General features: G+C 43.0%; 1 protein-coding gene across 13 annotated transcripts in view; it reads left to right on the top strand.

Annotated features, from left to right (window-relative positions):
- Positions 1 to 787: 787 nt before the first annotated feature.
- The window catches only part of LOC132432777 (cytidine monophosphate-N-acetylneuraminic acid hydroxylase), a 100,557-nt gene continuing 76,596 nt past the window's right edge, over positions 788 to 24,748 (top strand). For 3 of the 13 annotated variants that reach the window (XM_060023540.1, XM_060023528.1, XM_060023532.1), the window contains exons 1-2: positions 788 to 1,018; positions 7,799 to 7,881. The gene's annotated coding sequence lies outside the window, so the exon portion shown is untranslated. Of the gene's footprint in view, positions 1,019 to 4,192; positions 5,108 to 7,031; positions 7,250 to 7,273; positions 7,882 to 22,108; positions 24,576 to 24,748 lie in introns of those variants that run through there. The other 10 variants (XM_060023529.1, XM_060023531.1, XM_060023530.1 and 7 more) reach the window with 8 other exon arrangements.

Genomic DNA, 24,748 nt, shown 5'->3' with positions numbered 1-24,748 from the left:
TGTTATATATCATATAGAGGCATTATATATGAACAAAGGCATTGCATATGATATTATATATATACTATTTGATGTATCATACAATGTTATGATATTGAGGCAGTATATATGTTATATATGATACAGAGAATAAATAAATATATATTTGGTTGTTTCAAACAAGAGGGGAAATCTGGTCCCTATTACTCCATCTTGGCCAGAAGTGGAAATACATGAGTCATTCTTGATACTTTTGTTTCCTATTCATTTTTGGTTTTAATTGACACTTCTCTAATAACTAATGATGCTGAACACTTTTTCATGTGCTCATCCGCCATGTGTGTGTCAAGTTTATTATGTCAAGTTTATTAATTGTGTTATTCAAACCCTCTTCATCCTTACTAATTTTTTCCCCCTGATGTATCCCAACATGTATTTGTGCCTTTGGGGGGCTAACACTTTTCTGATGATGGCTCTAGTGAGTCTGGAAACTGCACAGATACCATCATTAGGATAAAATTCTTCTTGAAGTCACTCCCTGAGCTAAGTTAGTGCTTTCTCTTGAGGGAAAACAAACACCACGCGGGATCTGCCACGAGAGTCCTGGTGGAGGGAGAGTGGGGGGCAGGGAGCCTCGGTGCGGGGCTCATGGAGCCGAGCGCCCGCCCTGCGCGCAGGGGCGCAGGAGGCACTGGGGAAGTTTCGCCTCGGCGGAGGGTGCTGGGCGGGTTCCCAGATGTCCTTGAGCCATCAATAGTCTGTGACGCGGCGGGGAGGAGCCTTTTCCGATGTAACGGGACGGGGAGGAACCGTTCCCTAGCTCCCTGTCCTGACGCTTGGGCTGCGCCCAGCAGGTACCTCCTGACCCCACGCGGTTCCCAGCCAGGCACCTCTGGTGGAGCCTATTTAATATTCCCTTGACTGGTGCCTCTCCCTCCCGCCCCTCCGTGTGCAGCCATACTCCTGCAGTGCCTGCTTCTCCGGGGGTGCATCCGATCAGGCCACTCGCCTCCTGACTACCCTTCCTTAGTTCCCACAGGTGAGAAGGCCTCACTCGCTGCTGGCGAGCCGCGCCCTCCACGCCACGCACTTCCTGCTGCGCTTGCGCACTCCTAATTGCTAAAATACATTTTTAATCGGCTTATGCTATCAGTTACTGAGGAAGCATTTACAAATCTACTATGATTTTGAACTTGCTTTTTACTCCTTATAGTTTGTTAATATATCTTGAGGCTGTTATGAGTCCATGCAAATTTAAAATTATTAAGGTTTCTGGTGAACTGAACCTTTTATCTTTATGAAATGCCTATCTCTGGCAACGTTTATTGCTTGAAATATTCTTTCTCTATTGTCAGTGTGGGTCTGTCAGTGTTCTCTTGGTTAGAATTTGCCTTATACCTCTTTTATGCATACGTGATATATGTATAAGTACGGAAACAGACATATTTCAGGCCGCAGTTCATAGAATTGAATTGATGATAATTTTATGGACTTTTTATGCTGTTGTTTTGGCTTGTGGTGCTTTGGCTGTTTAGTTATTTTGTACTACAAGATCCTCGATGCTTTAGAATTTTACCTGCAGAAATCGTCTTCATTTGGATTAGAGGTGGAGTCCTCCAGAGGGGGTCTTCATTTGCTTCTTCCAGGTTTATGGGAACTAATAGTCTAGGCTCACTGAAAATCAAATCTTTCTCCATTTCTCCCAGGTAGTGTGAATCCAGGCTGAAACCATTCATGAAGGCCAAGTTCTGTTTTTTGTTTTTTTGTTTTTGTTCCTTCTAAACTGATGGTTTAACCCACCCAGATGCCGACTTTTGATGAGAAGATCTGTTAGATTCCTCAGGTTGGGCAGGCTCTGGGCGGTGTCTCTGGAGTCCTTTTGAGGCTATGACTTCAAAACTCAGTCTTCGTTTCCCTTTCCCCCCTTGTTTGGTAAATAGCTGGCTATAGTGCTCCCTCAATATCCCTACAGATTTCTGTGTCTTCACTTAATCCTTGATTTGAGAAGTCCTAACTTCTTCTGTGACAGCTTATTGACTCTTTTAAGATTTTTGTCTGTTTTTTGTTGTTTTCAGGAAGAGGATGCATTCAAGTATTTAGCTCACCACCTTACTGAAAACAGAATCTAAATTCGGTAGATGGTACATCAAACTCTATTAGGTGGCTGACTTATGCTTTTCCCCCTGTCAAGTAATTTTATATCTCAGTACACTATAAATGAGAAAATTGGTTTTCTTTAACTGAATTCCATAAAGAGAAGTTGGAAGGGTGAAAGGCCTTAGTATGTGATAACTGTTTTAGTAACATTTTTAGCATGGGCCAGTTTAAAAAGAGGACACCACAAAGTTTGGAAGAGGATACCACAAACCATTTACATCTGTCCATTAGCAACTGCCTGGGAAACTCGACTTTTTTTAATTTTTAGCTTTTACTTCCCTTTAGATTATATTTCTTTTCTAGTAGGCTTCTTTCAAAAGTAAAACCACACAAACACATGGTAGTGAGTTGATTGGTTCCCCCAGCCTCCAAAAATGTGTCTAGTCAGAACCTCTGAATATGACTTTATTTGGGAAAAGGGCTTTTGTGGATACAATTAAGTTAAGAATTTTAAGATGAGATCATCCTGGATTATCTGGTTAGACCTGACCCTAAATGCAAGTGTCTTTATAAGAACAGATAAACAGACAGAAAGAGGAGAAACAGAGATAAGAAGGTGATTTAAAGATGGAGGCAGAGACTGACGTGACGATCTATGAGCCAGGGACTGTCAAGGATTGCCAGCACCGAAACTAAAAGAGAGGCATGGACGTAAAGACACCTTACAACCCCCAGAAGGAACCAACCCTGCTGACACCTTGATTTCGGACTTCTGGCCTCTAGAACTGTGAGAGGATACATTTCTGTTATTCTAAGCCACCCAGTTTGTCATCCTTGGTTATGGCAGTCCTAGGATACTCAGAACCAAGTTTGTAGACTCCCTCTGCTCCAATAATTTTGAAAAGCCTGCAATCTAGTTTCCCTTCAAGCATGATTAAGGAATGACAATCAGGTGAGGGAACTAACATGTAATGTCTCTGGGGGCCCCTCCCAACTTCAGGAGTTTCCTGGTTGTGAGGATTAAATGTAGTGCATGCTTAAAGCTTTATGCAAGTATAAAGCCTTTCCTGACTATTACTGTCACTTTTTTTTTTTAACACGCTAGCCTTCAAATGCGGCACTTGTCATCAGCCTCCTCTTCATCTTCAACTATGGCAGTGTTTTTTTGTTTGTTTTTGCGGTACGCGTGCGGGCCTCTCAGTGTGTGGCCTCTCCCGTTGTGGAGCACAGGCTCCAGATGCGCAGGCTCAGCGGCCATGGCTCACGGGTCCAGCCGCTCCACGGCATGTGGGATCTTCCCGGACCGGGGCACGAACTCGTGTTCCCTGCATCGGCAGGTGGACTCTCAACCACTGCGCCACCAGGGAAGCCCTATGGCAGTGTTTTTAATGTTTGATCCTTCCTCCTGCCCTTTCCTGCTTCTCCCCCCTTCTTACATAAACATTGAAATAAGGCTCCCTGAAACTTCCCAGAGTGACTCTGAACTTGGCAGAGAAGTCGTTTTTATCCAGTGAAGACCAACCACAAAATAGCTCCTGGAATTTGTACAGCAAATTATAACTTAGAAACTAATTTTGCATATCTTGTTTATCATCATGGCAGCTCTTTGAGGGAGGTATTATCATGACCATTTTATTAATAAGAACAGTTTTTCTCCAGGTAGAATCAAAGAACTGGATCTGGAAGGAACCTTGTCACTGCTGGCCTGATCATTTCATTCACTGATGAAACAGTTCTTGAGTAACTATCATGTACTAGATTGAAAGAGTTTCTGGAAATTCAAATGTAATCAATATGTTCCAGACTTCATCTGCTGGTGAGCAAATATATATCACTCCCAGCAACAGTGTAGCAATTTTGTAGCATTAGTAAAATGGATATTAATTTTAAAGCAAAGTAATTATAAGTAGAATTTTTGGCACACTCCAAATCAAAAAATATAAATGAACAATATGTGTTGTAGAGCCCTATTTATGTTGGTATCTATAAATCTACTTCATTTCTAACTGCTATATCCACAAGGTTGTGCCGTAATTTATTTGCTCATTCCTCTATTGGTATTTTCAATATTTTGTTGCAACAGACATCTTTTTTTTTTTTTTTTTTGCGGTATGCGGGCCTCTCACTGTTGTGGCCTCTCCCTGTTGTGGAACACAGGCTCCGGATGCACAGGCTCAGTGGCCATGGCTCACGGGCACAGCCGCTCCATGGCATGTGGGATCCTCCCAGACCGGGGCACGAACCCGTGTCCCCTGCATTGGCAGGTGGACTCTCAACCACTGCGCCACCAGGGAAGCCCCAGACATCTTTTTGTACAAGTGCTAAAGTACTTCTTAAAAAAAAAAACAAACAAACTTATACTAGAAGTAGAATTGCTGAATCAAAGGATACTCACATTTAAAATTTGCTAAATACTGTCAAATTTCCCCCTAAAGTTACCAATTTATACTCCTATGAGCATTATGAACATACACCTTTCCCAATGTGCTCACCAACACTGAATAATATTCATCTTTAAAATTCTGTCAAACTGAAGGGTGAAAGATAACTCAATCTTGTTTTAATTGATGGGAGGAGGGCAGAGGAGAAGGTTAGGGGAGGTTTTCACTTTCTTCTCTTTATATCTGTTGGGAGACGAATCTGGATGGCCTGAGTACCTATCTCCTTCTACCAGGCTGAGCTGGCTGGAGCCAGTCTGTAAAGGGACAGCAAGGCTTTTGGCGGATGCTAAGCATTCTGGGTATACACAGGCACTTCAGCATAGTTCCAGGGCCTTCCATATGCAGACTTTGACCTTCACTATAGACCCAGGCCCTCAATATGCATTCTCCCTACTCTTCTTGCTGGACCTAAAAATCCTGTTATTCATTTCCCAGGACCTGGAGAACCTAAGTATTCCATAGGCCAACATACCTTTGCAACAACATAAATGTGTAACGTGGCAACATCTTTGGTGTGAGATCATGTCCTTTCTCTAGTGAATCCAGACTACTGGCAGAGGCTGGCCCTTCTCGGCTGCACGTTGGCCATGGTGGGTACAGACTATCTCTGCCTGGCCCAGGCTATGGGGAAATGAGAGTTGGGGGATTCCATGTGCTCTATCTCTTCTGTGTAAGTTTTTTCTAACAGACTCTATAACTGTACTGTGTGGAGCTACTGCTGTGTCTCTGTGGCCCTCTAGCCTGACAAGACCTGTCATGTTTTCCTTTTATACTAATAGAAACTTAATTTAAGTATCACGTGAGTACTTTTTTTCCCCAGCATTTATTATGCTCACAGAGCCTGTGGGTCAGGCATTTTCAGTCAGGGCACTGCCGCAGGGACAGCTTGTGTCTGCTACGTGCTGTCTGGAGCCTCAGCTGGAAGACTCGAGGGGCTGGGGATGGAGTCATCAGAAATCTCCCTCCCTCACATGCCTGGAGTTGCTGGACACCTATGCATGGTTCCTTCATGTGGCCCAGGCTTCCTTATAACATGGTGGCATCCAAGGACAGGTTCCAAAGAGGGAGGGCCAGGTGGAAGCCGTATGATTTCAGACACAGCCTCAGAAGCCACGAAGGATCACGTTTGTCGTATACTCCACTGTTTGGAGCAGTCACGATCTCCCACCCAGATACAAGTGGAGGGAACACAGATCTCAGTGAGAGGAATGTCAGTCACATTGTAAGAACAGCCTCGTGGGAAGGTGCTGCCATTTTTGGAAATACAATCTAATTCCTAGCAACTCATTCTTTTTTTTTTTTTTTTTTTTTTTTTGCGGTACGCGGGCCTCTCACTGTTGTGGCCTCTCCCGTTGCGGAGCACAGGGTCCGGACGCGCAGGCTCAGCGGCCATGGCTCACAGGCCCAGCCGCTCCGCGGCATGTGGGATCTTCCCGGACCGGGGCACGAACCCGTGTCCCCTGTATCGGCAGGTGGACTCTCAACCACTGCGCCACCAGGGAAGCCCGCAACTCATTCTTTTAATTTCCAAACTGGAAGATACTTGGTCAAATATTTCCCACCACAAAAATGTAATATAAGATTGGAACTGCTGGAATGATAGGGGGATCACACATTTATCTCCCTAAACTAGAGTCTAGTTCCAGTAATTATTTAATCATATATCTTTCATTTATTGTAGCTTCCCCGGAAGTAAATATCTTAAGAAAAATGATTTCCCTTATATTTATTATGACCTTCAAAACTGCTGATCCTAAATCTGACTATACACAAAGTTGGTATATTCCTCTTAATGCCTTCTCAGTACTTAGGATGGTCACCAGGAAGATGAGTGGCTAGAAATGCCTTTACTGCATTGTAGGTGATGACCTCTAGATGTCAAATCTGGACACAAGACCTGACCATTTGAACAGGAGAGCCGTATTTCTTGCAGGTGGTACTCTTTAAGTATTAGTCAATGTCATATATTCTTCATTGAATTTAGTGCTGGAAGAATGTATGCATCAGGTGTTTTTTATTTCTCTCACAACTTTACATTTAATTTCTGATCCTGGAAATTATATTTACCTGTATATAACATCTACCCCTTTTAAACTAAAAATCCTGCCTCCATGTTTACATAAAAAATTCAGTTGTTCGTAGTTTGGAAACTAGAAATGGAACGGGCCTCAGAAGGAAAGAAGATAACATCCAGAGCCAGTCTTCACAGCATAAAGGCGGAGGGGGAGTAAGTTCTCAGGCCTGAGAAACACTGCTCTTCTATTCATGTGCTAGATGGTTCCTGGCCCTGTGCATCAGATCAATGTGTCAGTTCAAGAAACTCTGGTCTTGAACTTGAACAGAAAGAGAAGTGGAACCCAAAGAACTAGCTGCAAACTTCTGCTTCTTGGGGTTACAATTCTGTAATTTAAAAAGCATAATTTGTTTCCCACACCTTAACTTCCCTCTCGCAGACAGGAGGGCAGGTCTGTATCATCACTCTCTTTTAAGGCACTGCCTCTCTCCATTGCCCAGCATACACGACGATTTAGTCAGTCCTGGATTGAACTGCTGCTGTCCGTACAGGGTGTGTGTAGCTAGCAGAGCTCAGCATGGCAGCATTCGACTTCACAGGAGCCAAGTGGCACAACAGAGGAAGAGAACGTGTGTCTGTCCTCATCCGAGCATGTTTCAGTTTTGATGCATCGCAGGAAGAGGACACTGGTGCTTTATTAAGGGGGAAACTGAATAAGGTAATGTGCTTTACTGATGTTGGCTTGTTTGGAAAACAGGAATATGAATCCATTTAACCTTAAGTTTTTGCACAGGCTCCGGACGCGCGGGCTCAGCGGCCATGGCTCACAGGCCCAGCCGCTCCGCGGCATGTGGGATCTTCCCAGACCGGGGCACGAACCCGTGTCCCCTGCATCGGCAGGTGGACTCCCAACCACTGCGCCACCAGGGGAGCCCTAGCCTTAAGTTTTAACTTTTTTCTCACAAGTTGAATATTTAAAGTGTGGCTCACAATTAATGATTATTGATTCCATCAACATTAATATAGTCAAATCTTGCTCATTTTGTTTAACGTATAGTATATCTTTTCCTATCCTTTTACTTTCTATCTTTCTGTGTCGTATCTGAAATGAATTTCTTACAGACAGCGTATTGTTGGTTCATGGTTTTTCATTCTCTTTGCAAATTTCTGTCTTGTAATTACTGTATTTAGACTACTTATATTTAAGGTAATTTTTTGTTTGTTGTTTGTTTTGGCCACACCGCCCGCATGGCATGTGGGATCTCAGTTCCCCAACCAGGGATCTAACCTGTGCCCCCCTCAGTGGAAGCACGGAGTCTCAACCACTGGATTGCCAGGGAAGTCCCTAAGGTAATTGTTGATATGTTAGAGCTTATATCTTGCATTTTATTTTTTGTTTTGTTTGTTTCCTCTGTTTCTTGTTCCTTGGTTTCTCTTTTTGTACCTTCCTTTGGATGGAATTTTAGGATTCCATCTTGGCTGGAACCGAGAGCTGTTGAGTACTTTTTTTTTGCATTGTAGTCAAATATATATAAAACATAAAATTCACAATCTTAACCATTTTAAAGTGTACACTCAGTGGCATTAAGTACATTTACAAAGTTGTGAAACAATCACTACTATTCCAGAACATTTTCATCAGCCCAAACAGAAGCTATGTATTCATTGAGCAATACCTTTTTCACCATCTCAAACAGAAACTATGTACCCATTAAGAAATAACTCCCTCCCTCCTACCCTTGGTAACTCTGTTCTAACTCTAGATGCGTTAGTATTGCATGTAAATGAAATTGTACAATATGTGTCCTTTTGTGTCTGACATTCACTTAGCATGATGTTTGCAAGTTGTATTCATGTGGTAGCAGGTATCAGAATCTCGTTCCTTTTTTAGTGTCTGAATAATATTCCATTGTGTATATATCACATTCTGTTTATCAACTTGTCTATGGATGGACCCTTGGGTAGTTTCCACCTTCTGGCTGTTGTGGATAAGGCTGCTAAGAACATTGGTATACAAGTATCTGTTTGAGCCCCTGCTTTAAATTCTTTTGGATACATACCTATGAGTGGAGTTGCTAGATCATCTTGAGTAAGTTTTTAAAACACGAGAAGTTTTCCAAATAGTCTATGACAGCAAGGAGACTGATCGTCCCAGAACTCGGAAAGGACTGATGAGAACAATGTCGTACAACGCCGCCATAGAGGACTTACTCCTTGAGTTCTCCTTTATGGCATGATGTCAAGGAGTTCCTCAGAGTCCTTCAGTTACTACTATTAGCACCTCCTGAGCCTTTCAGAAGTGTGGGTGGTGAGGGGAAGGTGTTATTTAGCAGCACCTAAAGGGTCTCTCTATGCAGGGTATGCTGTTTGGTGAACCAGGATCAGATTAGAGGAAGGCAAGGATTTCCAGAAAACCTTTTTCAGGACATAATTTGGAGAAAGCTTATAAATTCCATGAAATTAGAGTTTATTAGAGTCAAGGATCAGAAAGAATTCAGTTTCATTGATACAGAAACTGGGTTTCTATTACCAAATTTGCCACTAACTGGGCACAAAACTTTAGGAAAGTGATTTAACCTCATCCAACAGTGGCAGGGAGAAGAGCAGGCGGGTTCAACTGGATAATGTAAGGTTCCTTTCAACCCTAAACATCTATGATTTTTCAATTTCTTGTGGATTTCTTTTTCTCTAGATCAAATTTTTGTATAAAGCCTTGATTCTAGGTCCAGGCTTTGTTGACTTATGGAATGAGCTAACGCCAAATGTCTCATCCCAGAAACTCTTGTTTGTGTTTATGCCGCCACACATCTACTTAGCTCAAGATATGCACCCTGAGTTTATCTAATATAACAAATATGTCCTCAGGATATGAACCATACTACTGGCCAGAGGTATTGGATATTGTCACACGGTAGATTCTGTTGTATTTTATATTATAAAACTTCAGAATAACAATGGTTCTCTTAAAACCCATTGTCTCCTTAGCTGATTTCCATAAATATTCTCACCCTTTACAAACATCCAGCTCTTTCTATAAACTCTTGCATTGGTTTTGATTGAATTTCCCCTAGAAATTATAGTAGTATAGGTTTAGAAGCAGCTTGGCCCTCCTTTCCCTCTGAGGACAGGCTTAGGTGTCCCTCTTTGTTATTTTTAACAGCATTCAGTGTATCCATTCATTCATTCAAAAATATGCACCATGCTAGGTGTTGGGGATACAGCAATGAACAAGGCAAGCATGACCCCTGCTTTCATTTAGCTTAATGTCTAGGGATGAAGACAGACATTGAATAAGTAATAATAGGCATGCTGGATATTAAGAAAGAGAAATGCAAAGTTCTGAATGCTATAGGATCTTATATGGGCATTTAACTGAAATTGTGCTATAAGAAATTTCTAGATGAAGTGGCATTTAAGTGGAAATCTGAGTAGTGAGTTGGAGCTAGTCAGGCAAAGATGGGGAGGAAGGACATTCAAGCAGAAGGAACAGTTGAAATGAAAAAGTCCACGGAACATTTGAAAACCGATAAGGTCACACTGGCCATAGTGGGGAGAGGGAAGAAGAGAATGGTAGGAAAAAAGGCTGGAGAGGCAGACACAAGTCTGACCAGGATGCGTGTTATAAGCCATACTAAGGATTTTGAACTTTATCCTCAAGGAAGGTGGAAATCATAGAGAGTTTAAGGCAGAAAAGAGACAGGATTAAATCTGACATTTACAAAGCTCATTTGGCTGTAATGTAGCAAGTGGGTTGGAGGCAGGTTGGCAGGAGAAGAGGCCGGAACTTAGTTAGGCTGTTCCTGCTGAGGCTGGATGAGAATGATATGGGCTGGGACCAGGGCACTCTGTTCACTTGGAGGCGACAGGGTTTGGTGTTGTGAAGAAGTTGGGGGAGGAAGGGAGGACAGGAATGGTTCTGTGAAGACCAAAATGAGAGGGTGTCTCAAAAAGAAGAATGCTGCCAACTGGAGCTGAGCTGTCCAGTAACGGGATGACTGAAAAATATTGTTGAGATTTCATGATGTGGAAGATATTGCTGCCTTAGGGAGAATACTTCTGGTGGAATGAAGGGGGTAGAAATCATATGGGGTGGCTTGAGGGGTCAATGGAAAGGAAAGAGAAAGGAGGAAGAGAGACAAACAGTGAGTGACTACTACTTTTCATTGCTTTGACTATGAAAGTGAAGAGGAAGAATCATTGCTGGGAGATACTGGTGAGTTAAGAATTACAGTTTTCAAACTAGGAGAGGCTTCCATATATATAAATGCTAAAATGAAGTAGCAGGTAGAGGGGAGAGTGGAAGAATTAGGAGAGAAAGGGACAAAGCCAAAGTTTCCTGAGACTATGGATTGGAGGATGAATTCTGGAACCAAGGTGGAGGAATTGGTCATTTGTCACGTTTTGCTGACATTTTCCAACTAGATGTCTGTCTCCTGTGAACTCCTGACAACTAGGGAGTGTACCTTCTTTGATTTTATTGATTTTATATCTCCAGCACTCAGTTTAAGGCTCACCACCCGAAGGTGGCCTGTAAGTGTTTAGCTGAACTGTGGGTCATTTGTGGTAGGAAGACCACAGATGTTTTCCCTTAAGGATATAGATTAAATGCCTTGATGCTTAGAGGACTGGGGATCAACTTGAGAGTGGGCTTCTGGAATAGATTTAAAAAATGACCAAGAGCTGTGGAATGGCAGAGCTGTCTGGCCAGTTGTGAGGCTAATTAACTTGGGTTTATACCTGATGAGAAGGCCTCAGCTGAAATTAATCAAGTGGAGATAAAGAGCAACCTATAACTATAGGTCAAGAATAACTAAAAAACGAACTCCCTCCCTCTTGGCTGTCTCCTCGGTCCAGAAAAGAAGATGAACAATCCAACAACACTCCACGGGAAAAGAAACAGTGCTTGATCCTTTGGAGTCCCAATTTCATCAGCTAGGACGCAGCTGTGCACTCAGGCCATGAACACAGCAACAAATAGCTGACCTCTAATGTTTCTCCATCCAGTTTATCCTAATGTTGTACAAATAGGGAAGTTAAACGAATTCAAGTGAAACAATTACATTAGAATGTTTCTTCTGTACTGGCAGAGGATGCCATTAACATTGATTAGCAAATGTTATCCCATATTTATTTGTTCTCCTGAAATTTCAAAATCCTTCAAAAATGTTTGATATTTATGTCAGATTCTCCCAGGATAAGAAAAGGAGATGGAAGTGGCCTTTCAGTATCTGTAGGAAGGGAAAATGGAAGCAGGATGAAAAGGACATATGGATTTGGTTACAGAGGGAAACTAGTTAATACTTCTAAGAAGGGAATATGCTGAGGATCTCTGTTGAACCAATATTTATTTAACATTTACTGTGTGCTTCTGGCCTAGGCTCTTCTTGCCAGATATGGGCAATAAGAAGGAGATACTGCTTGTCTTTCAGAGTTCATAATCTACAATGCTCACAGTCTTAGAATGAATTCAAGTTCCTCTAATACTGTTCAGGGAGAGAGTTCCCTAAGTTCTAGCAAATGGGGCATACACATAAAGACCCACTTGCAAATGGGCAGAAAGAATGATTTTATTACTCAGAACAGTACCCTATAAATCCCAGTTCAGACTTCTTTGATAAAAGCCAGATTACAGAACATGGCTGAGGACAGAGGTTTACGTGGGGTCCTCAATCTTCCATCCTGGATTTCCCTTGGGGGACTTGCATGTTCCTATGTGCCTGCGGAGATATGACTGGGCTTGCAGAGGGGATTCTGAGTCCAACCAGTAGCCTAAAACAGAACCCCAGGCCTCCCCCCTTCACTGGGCCCATTCCTTAGTGGTCCTGCCCACTCTTGAACTTGAGCCTGTAAATGCTAGTGTCTAGTCTTCCAGATCGGTCTTTTCCCTTTCTCCCATAGGCCATGGAAACACAAAGAGAAGGGGGATACGTGTTTTGCCCTATCCTGACACGAGAGGAAGAGTTCTTTGAGATTTGCTGGATCCTCCCAGCAGATCCCTCTTTTCACTTGAGGAGGTTTTGCTCCCTGGAAACAAATGAGTGAGGCAGACAGTCTCTGTAATAAGATCAGTGAAGCAAGGGAGCCTGGGAAACAGGGACATTTAAGGTCAGGCAGAAAAGAAGGAGAAAAACAAAACAAACAGTGGTAGAACAAAACAGAAACAGAGCTATGGAGACCTAGGAGAGAATATATTTACTTCTCAGATTTCTAGAGAGTAGGAAAGTTTCAAGAAAGGTAGGTAGCAGCACTGAGTGTAACAATGAGGTCAAGGTACTAATGAAGGTCTGACAAATGCTCATCACCCTTCACAGTGTGGAGGCTACTGATGGCATCTGTCCCGGTGAATTGGTGGGAGAAGCCAGATGGCATGGGGGAGGGATAAAGTTAGGGAACTGAGAGGAGGAAGAAGGGAAGCAAGAAACTTGGTAGATGGGGGGAAAATAGAGAGGATAGTTGCTAAAAGATATCATCGGAGGTTTTTATTAGGACAATGATTTGAGGCCTAGAGACCAAGGGTATTGTGTGGGTGAGCGTGGGGACATTACAAATCTACTAGAGAAGGCGGGAGGGCTTCTTTGGAAGGGATGGAGCGTTCCGTTACAGAGGAGTTTGAGGCTGCAACGATTAGGATACTGTGGAACTGATTTTCTGAGGGCACAGTTGGAAAGTGTATATTCTGAGTCCTCGTACGTCTGAAAAGGTCTTTATTTTATAGCCTTGCTTGAATTACAGATAGGCTGTAGACTTCTCCCTCAAAATTGCATAAATATCCTTCCATGTGGTTCTCTGGCATTCAGTTTACAAATGAGAGGATGTCAGCAGGTTTCTTTTCCCTTGTCTGGTGCTTGAGTCAGGCGAATCTTTTGGTGGAGGGAGTAGGGTAGGGTAGGGGCATGGTCTGGAAGCTTGTAGGATTTCTTGTAGGTTTTTTTTTTTGTCATTTGTAAATTTCATCAGATTATCTATAGCAGGGGTCCCCAACCCCCAGGCCACAGACCGGTCCTGGCCCCTGGCCTGTTAGGAACTGGGCCACACAGCAAGAGGTGAGCGGTGGGCGAGTGAGCAGAGCTTCATCTGTATTTACAGCCGCTCCCCATTGCTCTCATTACAGCCTGAGCTCCGTCTCCTGTCAGTTCAGCAGCGGCATTAGATTCTCACAGGAGCACGAACCCTACTGTGAACTGCACATGGGAGGGATCTAGGTTGCGTGCTCCTCATGAGAATCTAATGCCTGGTGACCTGAGGTGGAGCTCAGGCAGTGATGCCGGCGCTGGGGAGCGGCTGCAAATACAGATTGTCATTAGCAGAGAGGTTTGACTGCACAGAGACCATAATAAATCAATTGCTTGCAGACTCACATCAAAACCCTATCAGTGAGTAGCAAGTAACAATTAAGCTGCATCTGGTGGCAGGCGTTATAATGGCAACCGAGTTGACGTACTTCAGTTGTACAGCTGCATCTGGTGGCAGGCTGTAAGTCAGAATCCGACACTTATTTTAGTCTGCGCATGGCCCACCCATTATTTTATTTACCACTTCCGTCCGCGTCTCTTTCCCACGCTGGGCACTTGTCTCAGTCACAGTTTTGGTAAGCCCACAAGCTAACCCTAGCCAAAATGAGTAAAACACAAACGTCGCTGGAGAGCTTCTTTGAAAAGGGGGAAAGACCCAATGATGAGACAGCAGAAAACTCTAAGACTGCCCACAAAAAGAAAGCTGCATTTAAAAGAAAATACCAAGAGTCCTACTTAAATTACAGGTTCATTGCAACAGGTGATCACATTCTCCAATCCCGCTTTGTATAATATGTGGCAACCAGCTATCCAATGAAGCCATGAAACCTTCAAAACTGCTTCGCCACACGGAGACCAAGCACCCTGCATTAAAAGGCAAGCCTTTGGAGTTTTTCAAAAGGAAAAAACATGAACACGAAGAACAGAAGCAATTATTGAAGGCCACCACTTCATCAAATGTGTGTGCACTGAGAGCATCATACTTAGTGGGTAACTGCATTGCTAAAGCTAAGAAGCCCTTTACTATTGGTGAAGAGTTGATCCTTCCTGCTGCTAAGGACATTTGTCATGAACTTTTAGGAGAGGCTGCAGTTCAGGAGGTGGCACGTGTTCCTCTATCGGTTAGCACCATAACTAAATGAATTGATGAAACAGCAGAGGATACTGAGGCACAATTGTTAGTGAGAATTAATAAGCCACCGTGGTACGCAATCCAGGTTGACGAGCCTACCGATGTTGACAACAAGGCAACAGTGCTTGTTTTTTGATATATAAATTTATTTATTTTGTTTTATTTATTCTTGGCTGCTTTGGGTCTTCGTTGCTGCACGCGGGCTTTCTCTAGTTGTGGCGAGTGGGGGCTACTCTTCATTGCAGCGCGTGGGCTTCTCACGGTGGTGGCTTCTCTTGTTGTGGAGCACGGGCTCTAGGTGCGTGGGCTTCAGTAGTTGTGGCACGTGGGCTCAGTAGTTGTGGCTCATGGGCTCTAGAGCACAGGCTCAGTAGTTGTGGCACACGGGCTTAGCTACTCCGCGGCATGTGGGATCTTCCTGGTCCAGGGCTCGAACCCGTGTCCCCTGCATTGGCAGGCCGATTCTTAACCACTGCTCCACCAGGGAAGTCCAACAATGCTTGTTTTTGTGTGATATATTTTTCAAGAGGATGTGCTTGAGGATATGTTATGTGCACTTTTGCTGCCAACCAACACCACAGCTGCAGAACTATTCAAATTTTTGAATGATTACATATCAGGAAAATTGAACTGGTCATTTTCTGTCGGTATATGCATGGACAGAGCGGCTGCCATGACTGGACGGCTTTCTTGTTTCACTACTCGGGTCAAAGAGGTCACTTCTGAATGTGAGTCTATGCACTGTGTCATCCATAGAGAAACGCTGGCTAGACGAAAAATGTCACCTGAACTTAACAACGTTTTGCAGGATGTGATTAAAATTATCAACCACATTAAAGGACATGCCCTTAACTCACGTCTGTTCGTGCAGCTCCGTGAGGAGATGGACACAGAGCACACACGTCTTCTCTTATACACAGAAGCGAGATGGCTTTCTAAGGGAGATCACTGGCCAGAGTTTTTGAGAGCCACTCCAGAGATTTCTTTCAGAAAAACAGTCACCACTGGCAGCACATTTCAGTGACACAGAATGGGTCGCAAAACTTGCTTACTGGTGTGACATATTCAGCCTGCTCAACGAACTCAATCTGTCACTTTGGGGGAGAACGACAACTGTGTTCAAGTCGGCAGATAAAGTGGCTGCATTCAAAGCCAAACTGGGATTATGGGGGTGACGAGTGAACATTGGGATTTTTAACAAGTTTCAAACATTAGCAGAGATTTTGAAAGAGACTGAGCCAGGGCCTTCTTTCTCCCAGCTGGTGCATGACTGCCTATCTCAGCTTTCAGAAGAGTTTGAGCATTACTTCCCAACCACAAAAGACCCCCGAACTGGGAAGGAATGGATCCGCCACCCATTTGTGAATAAGCCAGGTGAATCGGCTTTGTCTGTGCCAGAAGACGATCAACTGCTTGAGATCACAGATGACGGTGGCCTTAAAAGTATGTTTGAGACAACTTCAAATCTCCATACGTTCTGGATTACAGTCAGGGTGGAATATCCTGAGATTGCCACAGAAGCACTGAAAAGCCTGCTTCCATTTCCAACATCTCATCTTTGTGAAGCAGGGTTTTCTGCAGTGACAGCAACCAAAACGAGATTACGGAGTAGACTGGACCTAAGCAACACACCTCGGGTGTCACTGTCTCCCATCACCCCCAGATGGGACCATCTAGTTGCAGGAAAACAAGCTCAGGGCTCCCACTGATTCTGCATTATGGTGAGTTTTGTAATTATTTCATTATATATTACAATGTAATAATAATAGAAATAAAGTGCACAATAAATGCAATGTGCTTGAATCATCCCCAGATCATCCTCCCTGCCCCTGGTCACTGGAAAAATTGTCTTCCACGAAACCAGTCCCTGGTGCCAAAAAGGTTGGGGACCGGGGACTGATCTATAGGATGCCTTTTTTTCAGTATTTCTGCCCTACAGTCATTAGATCCTTTAAATATGAAATCAACTTTTTCTTTAGCTCAGAAAAAGTTCTATTATTTCCTTGATCATTCCTTCTTCATTTATTATCTTTTCTCCTTCTGGAATTCCTGTTATACAGAAATTAGTTATCGTATGTTTTTCTTCCTGCTATTTTGTTTTTCATAATTATTCTCTCTCACTTCCTTGTTCTCTTTCTTTCACTCTTTTTTCTGTTGCTGTTGTTTTAGATTCCTTAAATTGATTTTCTGTGTCACAGATTCTAGATTTGGTTTTTTTTTTGTTTTTTTTTTACGGTACGCGGGGCTGTCACTGTTGTGGCCTCTCCCGTTGCGGAGCACAGGCTCCGGACGCGCAGGCTCAGCGGCCATAGCTCGCGGGCCCAGCCGCTCCGCAGCATGTGGGATCTTCCCAGACCGGGGCACGAACCCATGTCCCCTGCATCGGCAGGCGGACTCTCAACAACTGCGCCACCAGGGAAGCCCTAGATTTGGTTTTTGACATGTTATTCTGCTACTTAAGGCCTCTACTGCTTCTGTTTAGCTTGGGCGCTCTTGGTCTTATTTTCTTAACTTTTTGTTCTCTTGTTGCCACTTTTCATGGCTCCTGTTTCATTTACACAACATCTTCCTGAAGGCTACCCTGTCCTTTGAGATTTAAATTAAAATGTCTAATTCCCAATATCATATGTGATGAGAAATGTAATGCCTCCCCTAGGGTTTTTCCATTTTAATTCTGAGGGGTTTTGTACTTACGGTCCCCTCTGGGTCCAGTTTTCTTTGACCAATGATCTCCTGATCTCACTCCTTCTTATAGCCCATCCTGGCCTGAGCACATCTGTCTCCCTTGTATTTCCCAAATGACATTCACCTTGTGTAAGGTGAAGTCGTAAGGAAGTGGTGATATCACAGCCCTCCAGAGAGCACATACTGTTCTTAAAAGTCCTTTGGCCACCCCATCACCAGGGATTTCTCACCTTTCTCAGTAGGACCCCTCTCCTGTCCTGTTGAGAGGCTATTGGTTCACAAACTGGTCCCATACAAGGAGGGCAGGGGTAGACCAAAGAAAGGCAGACCGTTCAGATTGGTAGGTGGCAGGTTTAATAAGCAAGGAAACTTATCCATGAGGCTTGTCTTGGGCGACTGCGAGAGTAGGTCTCCGAACCCACCCACCAGAATCTTAAAGTGTATGTATCAGTACAAGCCTTAACTGGGTTCAGTCATGTATTCAGTCCAGATGGCCTCAACACCCTACTCTCTCAAGGCTACGACCTTGGAACAGCTCCCACTGTGGGAAAGGTGGGCAAACATACATTCCAAGGATGGGGAAGGAGCGATGAGCTTCCTATTGCCTAGATCCAGCTCAGGGGTCAACCAGGGGTCACGTCTTCCTGATGCCCGTCACAGGCCTGCCTCTCTTCTTACCTCCCACTTCCGTCTCTTTGTGCCAATTCCAGAATTTCCTTCTCTTGCATTCTAAAGTTTCCTTTGTTTCTCTGTCAATACTCAAATAAGTCAGAAAGAAACCTCTTCTCTCCTCAAGAGAATTCAGTGGATTGAATTCGGGTTCCTGCTGTTAAAATGACAATTTTTTTTTTTTTTTTTTTTTTTTTTTTTTTTTTTTTTGCGATACGCGGGTCTCTCACTGTTGTGGCCTCTCCCGTTGCGGAGCACAGGCTCCTGACGCGCAGGCTCAGCGGCCATGGTTCACGGGCCCAGCCGCTCCGCGGCATGTGGGATCTTCCCGGACCGGGGCACGCACCCGTGTCCCCTGCATCGGCAGGCGGACTCTCAACCACTGCGCCACCAGGCAAGCCCAGGAAGCCCTATTGTTTCTTTTACTAAACCCATCTTGGCAAGAGATATCTTTGCTCTGATTGCTCAACTTGTTATTTTTTTCGGATAGCTAATTTTTCTCCACCCATCCTGGATTTCTCTTATTTCTAAACAGGGGTCTAGGTTCCTCTTGGCAATTGCTGTGGGTTTCTTCAGCAGTTGTGCATGTCATGGTTCATTTACTTCTGGTAGTTTCCTGCTTCCTTTACCTAAATGAGGCTTATATAAGATTTATTAACCATGTAATAAATATACAACCATACTACCTCCAGCAATAAAACATGGACCCTAGAGGGGGCTGTTCTAACCTGAACTAACTATTGCTTCTCTCTCAGATATTTGAATCACTGTTAGCCAGGAGTAAATAACAGACTCCTTACTGTCTATCCTCCTGTGTTTACCTGATTTAGATTCATTTTTTTGATGCATCTGTTGGGTTGTCCATATGCTTGCGTTAGGACTGATAAACCAATCACAAAAGTTCATAGTTGCTTTGAATGCAACTGGCAATGTCCAGTTGACTAACTGCACACTAAAAAACACGCAAAAATGTCTGATGCAAAAAGCTGTGATAGTGCAACAGGAACTCTTGCATTTGCTACTGGGAGTATAAATTGGCACAGCCTTGTTGGAAAATTGGTTGACAGTGTCTACCACAGTTTAATGTTTATGTACCATTTGACCCAGAAATGCCACTCCCGAGATGAGGGCTTATGTCCACCAAAAGTTATGCACAGGAATGTTTATAGCATATTTAGTCAAATAGCCAAAACAAGGAACAATCCAAATATCTAACAATAGTAGCATAAAGAATATGTTGTGTATTTATGCAATGGAATATTATACAGTAATGAAAAGGAACACACCACTGCTATGTGTAACAATGTAGATAAATCCTACAGTCATAATGGTGGGAGAAAAAGCCAGATATATTACTGTATGATTCCATTTATATGAAAGGCAAGAGTAGGCAAAACTAACCTATGGTGATAGAGGTTAGAAGAGTGATTACTGTTTGAATGGGTTTTGTTTGTTTGTTTGTTTGTTTTGCGGTACGCAGGCCTCTCACTGTTGTGGCCTCTCCTGTTGTGGAGCACAGGCTCCGGACGCACAGGCTCAGCGGCCATGGCTCACGGGCCCAGCCGCTCCGCGGCATGTGGGATCTTCCCGGACCAGGGCATGAACCCGTGTCCCCTGCATTGGCAGGTGGACTCTCAACCACTGCGCCACCAGGGAAGCCCTGTTGGAAGATTTTTAATCACAGTTTCAATTTCATTACTTGTGATTGGTCTGTTCATATTTTCTATTTCTTCCTGGTTCACTCTTGGAAGGTTATACCTTTCTAAGAATTTGTCCATTTCTTCCAGGTTGTCCATTTTATTGGCATAGAGTTGCTTGTAGTAGTCTCTTAGGATGCTTTGTATTTCTGTGGTGTCTGTTGTAACTTCTCCTTTTTCATTTCTAATTTTATTGATATGAGTCCTCTCCCTCTTTTTCCTGATGAGTCTGGCTAATGGTTTATCAATTTTGTTTATCTTCTCAAAGAACCAGCTTTTAGTTTTATTGATCTTTGCTATTGTCTTTGTTTCTATTTCATTTATTTCTTCTCTGATCTTTATTTCTTTCCTTCTACTAACTTTGGGTTTTGTTTGTTCTTTCTCTATTTCCTTTAGGTAAAGGTGAGATTGTTTATTTGAGATGTTTGTTGTTTCTTGAGGTAGGCTTGTATTGCTATAAACTTCCCTTTTAGAACTGCTTTTGCTGCATCCCATAAGTTTTGGATCATCGTGTTTTCATTGTCATTTGTCTCTAGGTATTTTTTGATTTCCTCTTTGATTTCTTCAGTGATCTCTCGGTTATTTAGTAACGTATTGTTTAGCTTCCATGTGTTTGTGTTTTTTACGTTTTTCTCCCTGTAATTGATTTCTAATCTCATAGTGTTGTGGTCAGAAAAGATGCTTGATATGATTTCAATTTTCTTAAATTTACTGAGGCTTGATTTGTGACCCAAGATGTGATCTATCCTGGAGGATGTTCCGTGAGCACTTGAGAAGAAAGTGTAATCTGCTGTTTTTGGAAGGAATGTCCTATAAATATCAATTAAATCTATCTGGTCTACTGTGTCATTTAAAGCTTGTGTTTCCTTATTAATTTTCTGTTTGGATGATCTGTCCATTGGTGTAAGTGAAGTGTTAAAGTCCTCCACTATTATTGTGTTACTGTTGATTTCCTCTTTTATAGCTGTTAGCAGTTGCCTTATGTATTGAGGTGCTCCTATGTTGGGTGCATAAATATTTATAATTGTTATATCTTCTTGGATTGATCCCTTGATCATTATGTAGTGTCCTTCCTTGTCTCTTGTAAGATTCTTTATTTTAAAGTCTATTTTATCTAATATGAGTATTGCTACTCCACCTTTCTTTTGATTTCCATTTGCATGGAATATCTTTTTCCATCCCCTCACTTTCAGTATGTGTGTGTCCCTAGGTCTGAAGTGGGTCTCTTGTAGACAGCATATATATGGGTCTTGTGTTTGTATCCATTCAGCAAGCCTGTGTCTTTTGGTTGGAACATTTAATCCATTCACATTTAAGGTAATTATCGATATTTATGTTCCCATTACTATTTTCTTAATTGTTTTGGGTTTGTTTTTGTAGGTCCTTTTCTTCTCTTGTGTTTTCCACTTAGAGAAGTTCCTTTAGCATTTGTTGTAGAGCTGGTTTGGTGGTGCTGAATTCTCTCAGCTTTTGCTCATCTGTAAAGCTTTTGATTTCTCCATCGAATCTGAATGAGATCCTTGCTGGGTAGAGTAATCTTGGTTGTAGATTCTTCCCTTTCATCACTTTAAATATAGCATTCCACTCCCTTCTGGCTTGTAGAGTTTCTGCTGAGAAATCAGCTGTTAACCTTATGGGAGTTCCCTTGTATGTTATTTGTCATTTTTCCCTTGCTGCTTTCAGTAATTTTTCTTTGTCTTTAATTTTTGCCAGTTTGATTACTATGTGTCTTGGCGTGTTTCTCCTTGGATTTATCCTGTATGGGACTCTCTGCGCTTCCTGGACTTGGGTGACTTTCCTTTCCCATGTTAGGGAAGTTTTTGACTATAATCTCTTCAAATATTTTCTCAGGTCCTTTCTCTCTCTCTTCTCCTTCTGGGACCCCTATAATGCAAATGTTGTTGCATTTAATGTTGTCCCAGAGGTCTCTTAGGCTGTCTTCATTTCTTTTCATTCTTTTTTCTTTATTCTGTTCCGCAGCAGTGAATTCCACCATCTGTCTTCCAGGTCACTTATCCGTTCTTCTGCCTCAGTTATTCTGCTTTTGATTCCTTCTAGTGTAGTTTTCATTTCAGTTATTGTATTGTTCATCTCTGTTTGTTTGTTCTTTAATTCTTCTAGGCCTTTGTTAAACATTTCTTGCATCTTCTTGATCTTTACCTCCATTCTTTTTCCAAAGTCCTGGATCATCTTCACTATTATTATTCTGAATTATTTTTCTGGAAGGTTGCCTATCTCTACTTCATTTAGTTGTTTTTCTGGGGTCTTATCTTGTTCCTTCATCTGGTACATAGCCCTCTGCCTTTTCATCTTGTCTGTCTTTCTGTGAACGTGGTTTTTGTTCCACAGGCTGCAGGAGTTTAGTTCTTCTTGCTTCTGCTGTCTGCCCTGTGGTGGATGAGGCTGGTGCAAGTTTCCTGATGGGAGGGACTGGTGGTGGGTAGAACTGGCTGTTGCTCTGTTGGGCAGAGCTCAGTAAAACTTTAATCCGCTTGTCTGCTGATGGGTGGGGCTGGGTTTCCTCCCTGTTGGTTGTTTGGCCTGAGGCGACCCAACACTGGAGCATACCCGGGCTCTTTGGTGGGGCTAATGGCAGACTCTGGGAGGGCTCATGCCAAGGGGTACTTCCCAGAACGTCTGCTGCCAGTGTCCTTGTCCTCACGGTGAGACAGAACCACCACCCACCTCTGCAGGAGACCCTCCAACACCATTAGGTGTTGGTTCAGTCTCCTATGGGGTCACTGCTCCTTCCCCTGGGTTCCGATGTGCACACTACTTTGTGTGTGCTCTCCAAGAGTGGAGTCTCTGTTTCGCCCAGTCCTGTCGAAGTCCTGCAATCAAATCCTGCTAGCCTTCAAAGTCTGATTCTCTAGTAATTCCTCCTCCTGTTGCCCGACCCCCAGGTTGGGAAGCCTGACGTGGGGCTCAGAACCTTCACTGCAGTAGGTGGACTTCTGTGGTGTAAGTGTTCTCCAGTTTGTGAGTCACCCTCCCAGCAGTTATGGGATTTGATTTTATTGTGATTGCACCCCTCCTACCATCTCATTGTGGCTTCTCCTTTGTCTTTGAATGTGGGGTATCTATTTTGGTGAGTTCCAGTGTCTTACTGTCGATGATTGTTCAGCAGTTAGTTGTGATTCTGGTGCTCTCACAAGAGGGAGTGAGAGCACATCCTTCTACTCCACCATCTTGAAACAATCTCCCGCAAATCATTATTGTATTAGAGGCCAGAAGTCCATGATCACAGCACTGGCATGGCTGGGTGAGGGCTTCCTTCCAGGTCGCTGACTTCTTCTTGTATTCTCAGTAGGCAGAAAGGGCCAGGGAGCCACTTCTGATTAATCCAAGCATGGATCCTTGAGTGGGTATTGATTGGAGTACTAGAGTACTAGAATTGAGTGGAGTTAGCTGGAGTACTAGAAATGTTCTATACCTTGGAAGTAGTTACATGGATATATACCTATGTACATGCGAGATTAGTACACCTTACTTTGTTATACCTCAACTTTAAAAAATCATGTGATGTCTTCTAGAACAAGAGAAGGAAGGATTTGAGAGAGCTTCTTGATTTGGGAAAGAAAAGACTACTTTCAGGACAAGGTGTTAACTAGAAGAATTGCCTTATGTAGAAGCCCTTTCTTCCTTTATCCTATTAAGAGACATTTCTCCAACTAGAACTGGTGTGGTTAAAACTGACCCTTGCTGCTTTTTGGGAATTTGCCACTGAGTTTGCTTATACATCATTGTAAGCACCGTGGTGAATACAAGTCCTAAGACACATTCCCTGCACTCCGTAAGCTTACAATCTAATAGACAAGACCAACACAAATAAAATATTTAGAGAACTTAGTATTACTTTTCTCCTAAAGTGCAAATTGTGAGGTGCAGAATTCTCTAGGAATTCAGGAGGAAGAAAAAATGGGTGAGAAATGGAGTAGGTGATTTTCACGAAGAAGGAAGGGCTTGATACGAGTTTTTAAAACTAGATGGGCAGACAAAATGTCAGAGAGCTCTTCACTTTATTGTACTTGTTTGAAGAATCATAGAAAACCTGTTTGCTAGAGCTGGAACGGTGACCAGCCAAAAGACAGGATATTTGTCAAACAGGAGGCAGGACCACAGACTTCTTGGGAGATCCAGGACTGGACCCTGAATTGACATTGGTTGGGGCTCTAGGGGTGGGAAGACAGAAATACAGAGGAGTGTAGGGGTCAGAAATAAACTGAGGCCAGAACTAAACCACACCTCAATGGGAAATATTCTACGGAGATCCCTTCTTTTTCTAATAAAGCAATTATTCTTACTGCATTAAAAAAAAAACATTTTGTGTGTATGTGACGGGCTGAGTCACTTTCAGAAGAGTTCAGAAAGCTTGGGGAAAGATATTAATTCTTCCTTAATGTGTTTTCCTCTTTCACCCCACTGAGGGGTCTGCCAAACACACCCCCCACCCCACCGCTCCCCTCTACCCCCCAACACACATACACTTCATATCCTGGTGTTGGCAGGGCATTTACCTAAAGCTGCTAGGCTGTGGGTGGAGCCTGAACAGTAACAGAAACATTCAAAGATATATAAAGACAACTGAAATTCACATCAGCTGACTGAGCGTGCATTTTACCAGAAGTCTGACTCGCCTGCTCTGCTCTCATAATTGCTTTTGAAAAGGTTTTCTCTGAAGAAATCAAATCAAGTCTGTTACCAAGCAAATTGAAATTTCCAAGCTGCAGCCATTCTAGAAATTCTAAACATCATTTAAAAGAAGATCTCAATCTCAGTCTGTTTCTACTTTCTCTAAGGAGCCGTTTTTGTGCTGTTTGGCCCCTTTCTACCTGGAATGGAACAAAGGTACAGTTGAAAATTGTTTTCCTACTGAATTTAGGATTGATATTTTTGGTAGTTTGTCTTTACTTCTTCTGGTGAAAAGGTACAAGAACTGAGAGCTCTTGGGGGATGGGGTGGAGTTTATGATGTTAAAACAATTTTTGTGGATATAGTATGCACCGTCTCAGAAACATCTG

This window comes from Delphinus delphis, chromosome 10 (genome assembly GCF_949987515.2).
Source record: "Delphinus delphis chromosome 10, mDelDel1.2, whole genome shotgun sequence".
Classification (NCBI taxonomy): domain Eukaryota; kingdom Metazoa; phylum Chordata; class Mammalia; order Artiodactyla; family Delphinidae; genus Delphinus; species Delphinus delphis.
This window is presented reverse-complemented; position numbering and strand designations above follow the sequence as displayed.